The 15,052-nt window shown below is 38.5% G+C and overlaps 1 protein-coding gene across 20 annotated transcripts in view; it reads left to right on the top strand.

The window, feature by feature from the left end:
* Sox6 (SRY-box transcription factor 6) overlaps nt 1–15,052 on the top strand; it is a 586,344-nt gene that overhangs the window by 274,418 nt on the left and 296,874 nt on the right. The window lies entirely within an intron of this gene.

The following is a 15,052-nucleotide window of genomic DNA, read 5'->3' as shown; positions in this document are numbered from 1 at the left end:
CTGGGAAAACTTGGAAAGCAGTTGGTGATCTAGGCTATGGCCATCGTTAGGTCTGCTTGACAAAAGAATATTGATTTACTTTTTAAACAAGGGTAGTCAGTTATCATATACTTTCTATTCTAATTTAATGTGATTAATTTAGTAATGTCACAAAATAGTTCTTCGAATGAAGTGTGGCTGTGTATTAATCTTGAAAAATTAAGTTAAGCAAACATGTCTACGTGAATGACATCATAGTGTGACTACATTTTCAATAAGGATATGCCTGTATCTATCATTTTAAATTACAAGTCACGTGCCTCTATATTAATATCAAAGAAACATTCAAGACTCCTGCATACCATCCAATCAGACCACACAGATTTTCTCTAAAAGCAGAAACAACATGCCAAGTGATACAGGAGTAGGCAGCTTTCCTATGGTAAATTCTATCTTCTAAACATCAAAACAGAAACCTCAGGAGGGACATTAATTATCTAGTCCAAAACAAAAATCTTCATTTTTTTTTAATCATCTAAAAGAAACCAGAACCTTAATATGTTTTAACCCTAGCTTGTATTTTTTTAACTTTTGGGTGACCAAAAATTAAGCTAGTAAAAAATATAGTAGACAGTGAGAGTTTTATTCCTAAACAAAAAACAAGGTATAATTGTAAATGCCTTTGTTAACAAATAAGCATATTGATATAAATAACTTGCAGAGGGATAAAGTTTTTTTTTTCAAATGATTTTTGTAGACACAGTATAGGCGTGAGGAGGGACTCAAAAGATGAATGGAGTATGTCTCCAATAATTTTAGTTTTACTCCATGATTCATAGACTTTATTTACTTAGCACATCTTAATTATACAGATTAACAAATTTCATTATGACATTTTCATAATGCATATAGTACTTTTATTACAATTTCCTGTTCTTCTCCCATTTCTTAAGCTCCCCTTCCTCTCCTTTTTCTATTCTAATTTCCTAATAGTCCTTTTAGGTCAATGTCCCTGTCTCCTACCATACTCAACTTACGTTCCCTATATGGGGGAAACTTGTCTTTGTGTATTTGACTTACTTCACTTAACATGATGATCTCCAGATTTTCTTGCAAATGACATCATTTTGTTCTTTTATACATGGGGAATCAAGAGTGAACAGTTTTCTGGGCTGGAGACTTATCTTCCAGGAGAAAGGGAAGGCAAATATATATTGAGGCAGGAGTGAAGAACATTTTCTGATTGAATTTAACTTGTTCATTCCATGTCTGCATGGCTGAGATGGATATCCACTCTCTGCTCTTTGCTCATAGGCAGGATAATTGAGACTCTGCTTGGTCTTTATTTGAACAAATATTTATGGAACACCTTCTGGATGCCACATATTCCCTAACTACAGCTGTATTATGGTGAAGCAGATGTGACACCTGCCTGCCTGCCTGCCTGGAGTTTGTGTTCTTGGACAGGGGACAGACATGCAAATATATATATATATATATATATATATATATATATATATATATATATATATATTTGAAGTTGTGTGTGCTATGCAGAAGATCAGAATGTTGTCTGAAAGCACAATGAGGCAAATCTAACTTTGAATAGATGGATAGGATGCCCTCTCAAACCAAGGATAACAGAAAGTAGTCAGAGTGGGGCAAAGAATAAATCCATGGAGAGAACAGCATGTATGGAGTGTCTGAGGTGATAAACCCAGAACTTAATTTTAGGAAATGAAAGATGGTATTTGTGGTCAGAAGATAATGAATGAAGATACATCAGATGTTGTTGGAAAAAATAGATAGGAGCCATATCATACAGGCCTTGGAGATGTCATTGTGGAGGTGAGATTTGATCTGAGTGTAGTGGGAACAGCCTTTGAAGGGCTGAAGAAGGTTTCTCACAGATAATTCCAACTGTGGCACAGTGAATGGATGGGCAGACAGCAAGAGTGAAAGGATGGGCCCTGGGGTTTCTGCTTCAGAAATCTAGATGAAAGATTACAGTGACTTGGATTAGTGTAAACAAAGATGGGGCACAGAGAGGGACTGGCTCAAGATAGTTGTGCTTTGATGCCGTGTGCAGGCCTGACCAAATAAAAGTAGCTGGACTGGAAATGTATGGGGAGAGGCAGGGACAATATACTTCAAGTTCTGTTTCTTCTGAGGACACTTTCCTTATTTTTCTAAGAAAAACTTTATTTTTGGCAAGTGCTAAATTGCTTTGCTAAATTAGTCTGAAATTTTTGTTATGCAGAACTTGTCAAAAATAGATACTAATGTATATGTAATAATTTATGCTACACATGATTTATGGTAGTATAAGGTTGCAAACATGTTATAGATTAGTGTGAAAGAGACCATTCTCATAGAAATGTTTCCAAACTTTAGCTATGCTTTCTGCTGGAGCTTTTGTGTTCTCCAAATGCTGGAAAGCCAAAATATTTGTTTAACTCCCACTCTATAGCATTTCCCAGCTGTGTACTTATATGATGCAATAAAAGAATTTAACAAATGGGAAATAGCAGCTGCATGTGGAAACTTCCTTTGTGTTCCCTCTTCACCAGATAGAGTCAACAACATGGCAACCGTAGCCTCGGACCTGAACTGACCTAGGCCACAGATCAGGTCACCAGGCAGCTTCTGTTTCTTGTAAAGAAAAACAATGGAAGGATTTTATGTTCCTGCCAGACCTGAAAATGTGTGTGTGTGTGTGTGTGTGTGTAGTATGTGTGAATGTGTGTTTGTATGGAGTGTGTGTGTATAGTGTGTGTTTGTGTGTGTTTATGTGTAGTGTGTGTGTGTTGGAGTAGGCAGACTGTGACTGATGTAAAATTGTAATTTATTTCATTAACTATGAAGTCTAGAGGACATTGATGAAGAGCCCAGACATTTGTAGTTGTCTTCTGTGGATCCTGTTTGCTTGCTTGTTTAATTACTATCAGCTCAATCCTGTCAAATACTGTGGACAAACAAAAGCTAAGAATGACTGTACAAACTACAACACACATTTGTCAGGACCTCTTCAGTTTCTGTAATTCAGTTTCTACAATGGTCCTCATCTCCTAGACAGTATTTGGTCTACTGAATTCAGAAGGGTTTCCCTGGGAAACATAAAAAACAAAAGTATAAAACCAAAAAAAAAAAAAAAAAAAAAAAAAAAAAATAACCAGTCCCCATGCTGTGACTAGAAAAAAAAGTTGCATCTTAGAATCATGTTTATTTTGAAGTGGAAACTCGATAAAGATGCCACACAGTTTCCAGAAAGAAAAACAATGTGTACTAATCAAAGCACAGAAGGAGGATAGAAATTTTAGGGAAGGGAATCCTCAGACCAATGCAATATAAAAGATTTTGTCATAGTTTCAGGGTACCAATGTCTTTTTGTCATAGGAACATTGACACCATCCAGTGATGTGCATTTTTATTCTTATTGATCCTGTGCCATTAATAAACAATGCACCCACGTAATAAAATGTACACAGCACATTTCTTTCTGATGTCAGTGTGAAGGAACATCTCTGTGATAGCTTGCAGTGACCCATATTTGTTCTTATATGTAATTATTTTCCACAAAAGTTTAAAGTGTAGAGAGGACATGTGAGACTAGGTATTGTTAGTAAACTTCTCTGCAAATTACATATTTTGTGGGGCAGGGTGTGTTGTGAAGATTGTATTTCTATGTAGCTACTTGTATCAAATGAAGGAGTTGAGAGGTACATGCCATACTATGTTCTCCTTCTAATATAATTTTATTCTTTTCCTATTTTTTTGCTTTAAAATACAATTTAAAGAGGCATATCATCCTTGGCCATGGGAATTTGGAATGACTACTCAGTTCCAGATACAAAGACTATGTGTGATAATATCGGGTTTCTGTTTTAGTGGAATTTACATAGCACCATGTCTCAGAGTCAGACAGTTCAAACAATGAGGAAAATTCAGTGAGGGGAGAATGATTCAACAGAAGGAAAATCTTTCTAAAGAGGAGAACTCTCAGCTGAAATTTGGAATAAGTCAATTGTACAGAAACTTAGGGATGATAAATATAAAAGTACTTGCAAGTAGTAATAGTAAGTAATAAGTAATAATAAAAAGTACAAAAATCTTTATAATTTCTCATTTTTTACAGTGTTTGGATTTAAAATATGTTTTTATTTGTCCACTTCCTGGCCATCGCCTCTCACCAATTCCCCCTGACAACTACCAACCCAGCTCCTTCCTGACTTCATGTCCTCTTTGAAAATTTATTATTATATTAATAAATAATATTAATAGTTCCCTGATTAAAATCTAATTTGTATTAAAAAAATAGTTCCCTGAGTGCAACTAGTGCTAAATAGATGTGAAAGGATGTAGAGCCACCCACTGGGAGACAGACCACCTATCAGTAGGCACATTCCAGAAGAGTGAATCAGCAGTTTCCAACTGTCAATAGGTTCTTTGATAGAGATGGAGCCTCAGCAGCCCCTGGAATTTTCACTGGCTTGATCTTGTTCAGGTTTCATACAGGTAGCCATCACTGATGTGAGCTGATGTGTACACCAGCATGTCATGTCCCAAAACATTCCCCAACTCTCTTCCTCATTCTGTGTCTCTTACATTTTTCCCTCATTCTTCCATGATGTTTCCTGAACCTTGGATATGGTGAGGTTGTGACCCACCTATGGCTGAGTACCTGAAGTCAGCACTTTGACCAGTTATTGGTCTCTGCATTAACTACTATCAACTGCAATAAGAAGCTCCTCTGACCAAGGGTTGGAGCAGCACAATTATATGGGTATAAACATAATATTAGGAGGACAGTTTGACAACCATCCATTTAGTATAACAGCCTCAGAAGACTTCCCCATTAGGTTCTATGATTTTTCAAGTCATGGACTTTTGACAAGGATATAATATCAAACAGAAATAACTCCTTGATGGAGCAAGTCTCTAATTCAATCAGAAAGAAGTTGGTTACTATCACAACTGTCATACCATGCTCACACCAGTGGAAACATCTTTTCTGGCAGGTTGATGCTGTAACATGCAGGGTCCAGTATTGGGAAATGTCTTTTCTGCCACAGTAGCCTGAACAGCACCTTTTGGCACTGTGAAAGCTAGCCATTAGGAAGAGAGTTTCCTAGTCAATTTGAGATTTCTTAATGTCCTGCAACCAAAGTGCATAGTGTCTTTAGCAGTTAGTACAAACATCTTTTGATTAGTGTATTTGAGCAACAAAACACAGCAGAGTGTCTGGAGAGGAGAGAATGATATGGAATAAAATCAAGGAGACAGGCAGATGATACATATCATAGAGTCTCAGAGGTTCTAATGAAGTGTTTGAACTTTGTTTCAAGTGCAAGGGGAAGCCATTGGGAAATTTTAAGCAAGACAGTAATGATGCTTTATTTAACTTTCTAATAGATCACATTGCCTACTGTGCAGGCACAACTGGGATGAGGCTGGCAGAGTGAACAGTTTGGGAGGTTATCCATTGAGCACAGGAAGGCAGGAGGTTAGTCAAAATTGAGTGAAATAAAAGAGGCCAAGGACCCAGGACAGGGTGATAGACATACACATTCCTGATCAAACCATGGTGACTTCTGTGTGACCATGAAAATGTGGTGAGACACTGCTGGTCTGCCTCTCTCTCTGTCTTTATGTGTAGAGTGCATGTATGTATGCATGTGTGTGGGATTAATGTGTGTAGCTAATGTTTGGGAATGCACATGTATATATATATATGTTTATGGAGGTCAGAGGCTGACGTTGGTTGTCTTCTTCCATTACTTCCCACTTGATTTACTGAGACAGGGTCATTTGCTGAACCCAGGGGTTGCCAATTTGCATAGTCTGGCTAACTAACCTCCCCAGGCTCTTGACTCAGGAATTTTGTGTTGACAAACTGACCACCTTACCTGTCTGGCTTTTATGTTAGTCTCAGGAATTTGAACTTTGCTTACTAGGAAGTGCTTTATTCATTGAGCCACATCCACAGCCAACACAGGATCTTTCTTGAAAAAAATTCGCAACGTGACAATAAGATTTAAAGTAGGATTCATGCACATATGCCTTGTGCATTTATATTCACAATCATATTGATATTAATTTTAGGCAAAAATATTATTACATATATCTGAGTTTGAACTACTCATCTAATTAAGTAGAAAAAAAAAAATACATTATACCCTCAGCCCAGAATGTTTAAACCTTTTGTTTTAGAGATGTAAGTGGAATGGCTTTTTTTTTTTTTTTTTTTGCTTGTATTGGGGCTGTAGTTTAGGAAGTGTAATTTATCTGGTGCTGATTACTTGCTGCCCACCCTAGGACTGATGCACATCAGTACTGCCCAGGAGCAATGCTTCCCTGCTTGCAAGCTGTGGTGCTTCTCTGCCTCTTGCCTCAGCCAAGCAAAGTTGCTGGTCAGCACTGGAGTGTTTTCTGTAGTTCACTTGGAGTCATAAAATTTCTGGTGTGGACTTTGTACCATTTCTCGGAACAGGGTTGTTGTCATTGTGTGATAGCATAGTCCAGGAATTCTCACTGGGGATTTAATCTTCTGCCACACTTCATGTTGTGACAGAGTTTTAGAAGATTTCTCATCTTGCTTCTTTTTGAAAGATTTAAGAATGTTGAATTGTTGCCAAGGTTTTTTTCTGTGGATGTGTGAGAGAAAGAGATTTAGTAATTTAAGGTACTAAGTACCATCCAGATGAATTTAATTTTAATATATTTACTGGGGCTATAATTCAGTAAGTGTGGTTCACCTGGTTTGACTAGTATTGTCCTTATGCCCAAGGGCTGGTTGATTATGTCTACTGATCGATATCTTGAGCCCTTGGGGAAAAATTCAGACACTGGCAATATTTTGGCTTCTTAAGAAATTTAGTTACTTCTTGTCTTAGTTACTTTTCTTCTGCTGTGACAAATCACCATTCCCAAGGCAACTTATAGAAGAAACAGTTTCATGGGAGTTTCAAAAAGTGGGTCCATGACCATGATGGTAGGAAGCATGGTAACAGGCAGGCAGACATGGTACTGGAATAGTAGTAGCTGAGAATCTACATCTGATCTATAAGCATGAATCAGAGAGAGAGAGAGAGAGAGAGAGAGAGAGAGAGAGAGAGAGAGAGAGAAGAGGAGAGAGAAGACAGAGAGAGAGGGAGAGAGAAGACAGAGAGAGAGGGAGAGAGAGAAAGAGAAAAGGGGAGGGGAGAGAGGAGAGGGGAGGGGGAGGAAAAGGAAAGGATGGGAGGAGGGGAGAAAGGGAGGAGAGGAGAGAGAGAGAAGAGAGGAGAGAGAGGAGAAAGAATTGAGAATGGTGTGGACTTTTGAAATCTCAGTGCCCACTGTGGTGGTTTGAATATGAATGGCCCCCATAGGTATATATTTTTTGAGCATAGTCTCCAGGTTTGGAAGGTCTAGGAGTGTGGCCTATTTGAAGTAGTTGGGCCCTGTTGGAGGTGTGGCTTCACAGTAGAAGGTGGTTATTTTTTGTTGTTGTTTTTTGTTTTTCCTAAAGAAGTCCCCTAAAGAATTGAGGACAAAGCATTCAAACATATGCGCCTTATTCAAACCACCATGCTACTATTCTTATTTTCTAGTTTTGAATATTTATTCAACTTAGAATTCAAACTTAGGTGTTGATTAGGGGAAGATGTCCAACTGTGACCCAGAAGACACCTAACAGTATTATCTAGGAAGAGTTCCCTTTTTCCATAACTTTGAAATCAGCAAACAATACTGTCTCTTTTTATAAAAATTATCTCAGAAATTTAATCACAAACTTAGTTGAAGTTTATGCTACAGAGTAAAACCCCATTTTGCTGTGTGGACTTTGTTAAACCTTGCTGTGGCAGTGAAATAGGAAGCATGCTTATGTGTTTAACACACTGATACTCTGCTGTAACTTTCAGGCCTGAATCATGCCCTGTGTTTTCTTTCTGTTATTTTTTTCTTCCACAATACTCTAAAAGAGTTTCTCAAACCTTGGCTGTTTAAATAAAAAGGAAAAAGGTTATTGGAGCACTCCTGAGGAAAACTTTGTCACTTTTTGAATTCTGAGTGGCCGTGTCCTACTTTGTCCTATTAGTGATGTCATAGTTCTTTGTAAAGACACTTTCTGGAAAAGGTTTTCTTATTACCTGGCATATAATCAAAATCTTTATCAGAAGCAGAAACACTAGCTGCTCTGCAATGGTTGGCTTCCCCTCGGGCACGAAAGAGCAGGTATGCATACTGATTAGCACAATCCGGTCATTAGCATGGGATCATGTGGGCTACATATTGAACACCTGCCAAAATCTAGGAATCCCATACTTTGCTGTATCCATGCAAAGACTTGTATTTCTTCTGGGTTTTGACGGTTTGAAGAAAATCAGTCCCTGATATCTTTTCTGTCACTATAGTAGAACTGTGTGTACAGGGTGTCTACAAGGAGCTGGGCTATTTCACACACAACTCATTTTGCAGTTTGTATAAGCTCCAGTGGCTGGGCTTGTGGAGCACTGAACCCCATCACTGATGTCACTTGTCATTTACACATTTCCACCCAATCTCGGGTTTTGTCGTTTGGGTGATTTGGCCATCTTTTCCTAATTTTTTTCCTAATCAATTTTATGCTATTTGTTTTTCCATGAATAGTTTTCCTTTCTTTTTCTGAGTGCCACTAGTGTACATGTTGCCTTTTCCTAGGTTGCTGGTCTACCACAGAGTGTGTCTTGTCATCTCACAATGCTCTTCCCTAGGTTGCTGCTTTATTGTAGAAAGTATATCTTGGAGTTGCACTTCTACAGAGCAGAAGTTGTACCATGATAATTAGTTAAAGCCAGATTTGATTGCAGCAGAAACTCGTGTAATCTGGCACAGAACAAACAGCATGAACAGGATGATTCTTGGGTTTTATTTTTTCTGATGGATTAACATATTTGAATGTAGAAGACTTTTACTTTTAAAATAATCCTGTTAGAATTTGTTGTCGTAAATTGGTGGGGGATTAAAGTAGAACTCCATAGTGTTTCCAGTCTGCAGGTGGTTTGGGCCCATGTATACATTCCTTCAAAATTCTTCACGCTAACCCTTCTTGCCTGGCTGTGGGCACTTCACCAGAATGAAAAACAATAACTGGAATAATGAAACCTGCACATCTGTGATGTGCAGAGAGAGGAGGGTATGGATCGAGTGGCACATGGGGATTTTGAGGACTACTTTGAATTTTTAGAGGGGCATGCTTCCTCTTCAGACCCCTTAGGCTGATGGGATGGGATGGGGAGGACAGTGGTGGTCATTCCCTGCTTTGTAACTAGAAGCCAGAGCCTGTCTTTCTAATTCCAATGGAGCTGTTTTTTTTTCCAGGAAGGCAACTGAATCCCACCTGCACAATTCAGAAGTGAGTCTGAAAGGCTCTGATGAGGACTCAAGCTTCTGCATCAAGCAGGAGAGACCTCACCCTGTTCTCTCCACAAACACATCCAATCTTCATTAGACAAGCCTTCAATAAATGTGTCCTAATCACTTTAATATGCAAATTATTCCACCATTTGATTGTCCTTCTCAATTAAAAGTTTTCCTTGTTTCCCAAGAGAGGGGTAACCTTTTAAAAGAACAGCTTTAAGCTATTATTCCCTTTTGTTAACATAGCCTTCCATGAAATAACATTTATTATATTGTGATATTAACCTTCAAACTATTATTTTGGTGCTACTACATTCCCATGACTGCTAGGCATTATTTTTCTAGGTGATGCAAATTGAGTTCAATTTTATATCTTTTCGTGAACTACATTCTTAGATCCAAAGTATAAATTACAAATCTTCACTAATAAAATTTTACAATCAGGTTGAAATTGGAAATGGATATTTATGTATTTCACTTATCTTCTTTATATTTCACTAGCACTCTAGAAAATGGAAAATCTTGTTTAACAAAAATGATTGGAAATTATTTTGTAAATGTTTGTTTTTATCATTATTTAACTCCAAATTATTTCTACTACTAGTGTGTTGAGAATAGCTTGAATACAATATTCTAAAATTCATCTAATTTCTGATAGGACTTATGTCCTTTCAAGCACAGATAGACTATAGTAGTGTCACAGAAGACATTCACTGACATGAAATGTCAACAAAATGGAAAAGGAAGTGTTAGAACACTTAGATGACAATTATTTTTATTTTGGAGTGTGTGTGTGCGCGCGAGTGTGTATGTGTATAGCTGTGTGTGTATGTATATGTGTCTGTGTGTCTGTGTAATTACTGAGAAGTACCTAGGATTAAACAAATCAAGGACACCACTACTTTTCTGCTAACTGAATAGCTCCATAGGCATGCTTTCAGTCTATAGGTGGTTTGGATTTATGAATATTTTCTTGTACAGAATTCTACAGTTAATTTCTTCTTGTCTCCATGAAGAAATTGAGGAAACTTTTGCACTTGAATTTATTAGTAATATTTGGTTTTCAGCTGTTTTGTATTTTTTCATTTTGATAACACCTGTCTCATTTTGCACAAACACTACTATACTTTGTTTATAATTTGAATATAATGGTTTGGTCTGTTGTTATTTTTAGAATAGCAAAACAGGTTAAGGAATGAATCTTACTTTTTGGTATTTCAAAGTTCTCTCTCAGAGAGAAAGTGCAGGCTATCGATGTGGTTGTCAAGTCAAGTCAGATGAAGGCTTATTGCCTGAGGAGGGGAAAGGCAGAGCTTCAGGCACTAGGGGACCTGATGGGCAGGTTAGATTTTCTGCTGCTTTGTGTCAATGTTGAGACATTTAGTGCCTAGTTTTCCCCTTTCTGCAAATAGAGAGATAAGTCCATAGATACATAGATGGATGGATGGATGGATGGATGGATGGATGGATGTTTTACAACACTGTAGCCTCTGGAAATCATTTTTAGTCTGCTTATATTTTGTTCTCCTTGTAGAAACTGAAATCAGAATCCTAAGATGTTACATATATTTTCCTAGATTAACACATGTTTCCTGTCAAGCTCATCATAGGTATTTAATGTATTAGAAAGTCATTTGAAGAATTTTGCAGTGAAATCCACAAAATTCGAACATGTACTAGACAGAATCCAATGAAGAGAGATTGTCGGGCTGGAAGAGGCCTTGAGACTCAGTGTGAATACTGTGTAAAGTGATCTGTCCTGTCTTTCTTCCCTAGATTAACTTGGCCTTGAAAGGGCTTCACTGTTTGTAAAGAAACATCTTTATTAAGGCACAAATGGATCTGACAAGCCCTAATTGGCATCTGGTACTTTTCAATGTTAAGATGGGTAAGGTTTGAAGAACATGGCCTGAGTGGTTTGTCTAATTTTAAGCACAACAGTTGTCTTTCTGGTTATAACAACCACAATGATAACACTTGTCAATTTTCAAACCGTCCCAGTGTCTCTTAGATAAAGGAGAGAAGAAAACATCTGCCTAGAGCTTAGCAGGAGGCAATAGAGTTGACTTTAGAACAGACTTTGAGAAAAAACTGTGGAATCTTGGGCCTCTCCACACTGTGGACCTGTGATTTGTAAGAACTTGTGCAACGTGTTCAACTTTTGCATAATTCTTCCCACACCCAGTGTCTCAGATTGTCAAGAAAGGGGATGGGGGATCCTTTCTGGGTAGTGGAGCTGTCCTCCTTGGTGTGACTGGTTGGGGACATATCAGAAGGCTGCTACCTTACCAAAAGCCTGTGCTCATCTCTGCCAATTTGTCATGTGGCCTTAGGAAAGCCACTCTTAATTCTTGACTTGAATTTCTTCATCTCAAAACTGAAAGATACGAATTGTAATTGCTAAGTCTCAAACCACTTTTAACTCCCTGGCTTCAGAGTTGAAGTAGTAGCAGCATTGTTAGCACCCAGTGATGTTCCAAGTTAGTGGCTGCCTGAAATGGGAGACACATGAGTAAGCCAAGAGCTGAGCCTTGATATTCTAAGCTGTTGGCTTGGCCTCTGATGAGTTTACCATTAGGCATCCCTGCCTGAAAATGCTTACAGTCCACTACCCCCCCCCCCCAATCTACTAAGTATTCCATCTAGGAGACTTCCTGGTCATGGCATTAGAACTTAAAAACATGATACCTTTAAGGCAGTGTTGATAGGGTGGCTTAATTTTTGTATTGTCCATATTCAGGTTGCACTAAAAACAATGAATTCATGAAATTCTTAGGTAAATGGCTGAAACTAGAAAATAGCATCCTGAGTGAGGTAACCCAATCACAAAAGAACACACATGGTATGTACTCACTAATAAGTGGATATTAGCCCAAATGCTTGGAGTACCCAAGATACAATTCACAGACCACATGAAGCTTAAGAAGAAGGAAGACCAGAGTGTGGGTGCTTCGGTTCCTCTTAGAAAGGAGAACAAAATACTCACTACTCACAGGATCAAATATATAGACAAAGTGTAGACCAGAGACTGAAGGAAAGGCCATCCAAAGACAGTCATATACAGTCATCAAACCCAGACACTATTGTGGTTATCAAGAAGTGCATGCTGACAGGAGCCTGATATAGCTGTCTCCTGGGAGGCTCTGCCAGAGTCTGACAAATACAGAGGGGATGCTCGAAGCCAACCATTGCATTGGACTGAGCACAGGGTTCCCAATGGGGTCCCCAATGGAGGAGTTAGAGAAAGGACTGAAGAAGCTGAAGGGGTTTGCAACCCCATAGGAAGAACAATAATATCAACCAACCAGACCCCCCACCCCCACCCCCAGAGCTTCCAGGGACTAAACCACCAAACAAACAGTACACATGGAGCAACCCATGGCTCCAGCTGCATATGTAGCAGAGGATGGCCTTGTTGGGCATCAATGGAGGAGAGGCCCTTGGTCCTGTGAAGGCTAGATCCTCAGTGGAGGCCAATTCAAGGGCAGGGAGATGGGAGTGGGTGGGTGTGGGAACATGAACATTGAAGCAGTGGAGGGGGAATGGGATGGGGGGGGGGTTTGGGGGTGGGAGGGGTGGACCAGGAAAGTGGATAACACTTGAAATGTAAATAGAGAAAATATCCAATAAAATAAAATAAAATAAAATAATAAAACAGAAGAATAAAAAAAGTATTCAAGTTGCTCAGTACACTACTCTTTAGGAGAGAGAAAAAACAAGCTGACATATACTTCAGGGAGACTAATCAGAATATTTGAACTTTAATTTAATTTAATTTTTCTGTGAGAGGGTCTTACTCTGTAGCCCCTAGCTGACTTGTAATTCACTATGAAAACCAGGGTGGTTTCAGACTTATGGGGATCCACCTGCCTATGCTCCCTGAGTGGTAGGAGTAACCACCCTTCTAAACCACCTCTTATCTGTCTATGAACTATTATCTTTATGGAGAAGTAAGGGAAGCCGGAATGTTTTCCTGAGTTTGCTAAAAATAAGGTAGAAAGGTGCTATGGTAGCTGTGTATTGTATTGAAAGTGTTTCAATCTGAATTTTTTATGGAACAGATTTATAGATTGAAATAGATTTTATATTCTTATGAAGAGAAAAATTTTCAACTCCCCAGAGCTGAAATAGACTGCATTGGGGGACAGTGAAGCCTCCATGAAGAGGGAGGTGTTTGCAGAGAAGCCCCCCAGTTGATTGGCAGGGCTTTCTTTTGACCACTGCCACCAATCCTGTACCACCTCATTAGTGCCTATATAACTGGCACAGGTCTGAGAGTCTTATGTTTAATCATGCATTTAATAACAGCCCAGTGCAGTCGATTCTTTATTGGTGGTACTATTGCTCCCATTTTAGAGAGAAGGAAATTAAAGATGAAGAGTTTAATTAAGTTGTCTGAGCTTAAGTGAATGAAAGGTGCAAAAGCTGGGAGTTAGACTCGAAAAACCTTGCCCAATTGCCTGTACCTGAATTAAGGAGTTTATCATTTCATGTGCTGCACAGGGATTCATGGATGGCTGTGACTGGAAAACTATGATTGTAAGGACATTAGTATGAAAGGTGTATGACTGTATGGTGACAACACAAGGTGCTCTTAAGAACTTGTCTCCACAGTTTGGGCTTAAAGGATGCAACCTTCCTACTTGCCTGCCTGCCTGCCTGCCTGCATTCTTCCTCCCTCCCTCCCTCTCTCCTTTCTTTGTTTCTTTGTTTCTTTGTTTCTTTGTTTCTTGGTTTCTTGGTTTCTTGGTTTCTTGGTTTCTTGGCTTCTTTCTTTCTTTCTTTCTTTCTTTCTTTCTTTCTTTCTTTCTTTCTTTCTTTCTTTCTTTCTTCCCTCCTTCCTTCTTTCCTTCTTTCCCCCCTCCCTTTCTTTTTTTTCCTGTGTATACTTTGGTTGATACACAAACCCCCACTTATTATATGTTATGATAGATAATGAGGCAGTTTAGAAAACTTTTGGGTTTGCTATTCCTGTGTTAGACACTTAATCTTCAACATGATAAAGAAGTTTAATCTCTTTTGTAGTCAGAAGCTAGAGCAGACAACTCTTTGTAGACACTAAGACAGTAACCTGGTAGTGGAAGGCCTCTACCACAGGGAACCCAGCAGGTGGGGTTTGGTTCACCAGAAAACATTTTAAAGTAATGGTCTGGAATCACTGATAAGCTTATATCACACTTCCAATCATGTGTTATAATTCTACATGGGATCATTTATGAATAAACAACTTTTTTCTTATGTAAACCCTATCTTTAGGGAGGGTGGGCTTATAGTGAAGATAAAGCTATGACTTGAATAGCTAACTAAGCATGGTGCATATATAGTATGTATACAGGCCATTGAATGTAAATGGATGTGAGGATACATGCAATGTATGAAATCCAACTTGACCATCCCATTGGAACTCAGAATAAATAGAAGCAGGGTCCACAAAGAGACTTGAGGTCATGGTGAGAACTTTCCACTTTGGCAGAGGAGACTGACCCCCTGACAGGCTTGTCAATATGAACACAACTTTTAGTTTCTTTTTATTATATCAATTTTAGTTGATATTTTATTGTTTTTAGCATCTTTGTAGGTACTAAATATCCATAATTATCTCTAGAATATCCAGTAGTTGAATATCAATAGAATATCCAGTGTACTTCAATAAGTTGAGTTGATTATTGATTTGAGCTTTCTTCAAATGAGT

This window comes from Arvicanthis niloticus, chromosome 1 (assembly GCF_011762505.2).
Source record: "Arvicanthis niloticus isolate mArvNil1 chromosome 1, mArvNil1.pat.X, whole genome shotgun sequence".
NCBI classification, from domain to species: Eukaryota; Metazoa; Chordata; class Mammalia; order Rodentia; family Muridae; genus Arvicanthis; species Arvicanthis niloticus.
The sequence above is the reverse complement of the archived record's forward strand: the minus strand, read 5'-3'. Positions and strand labels throughout refer to the sequence as shown.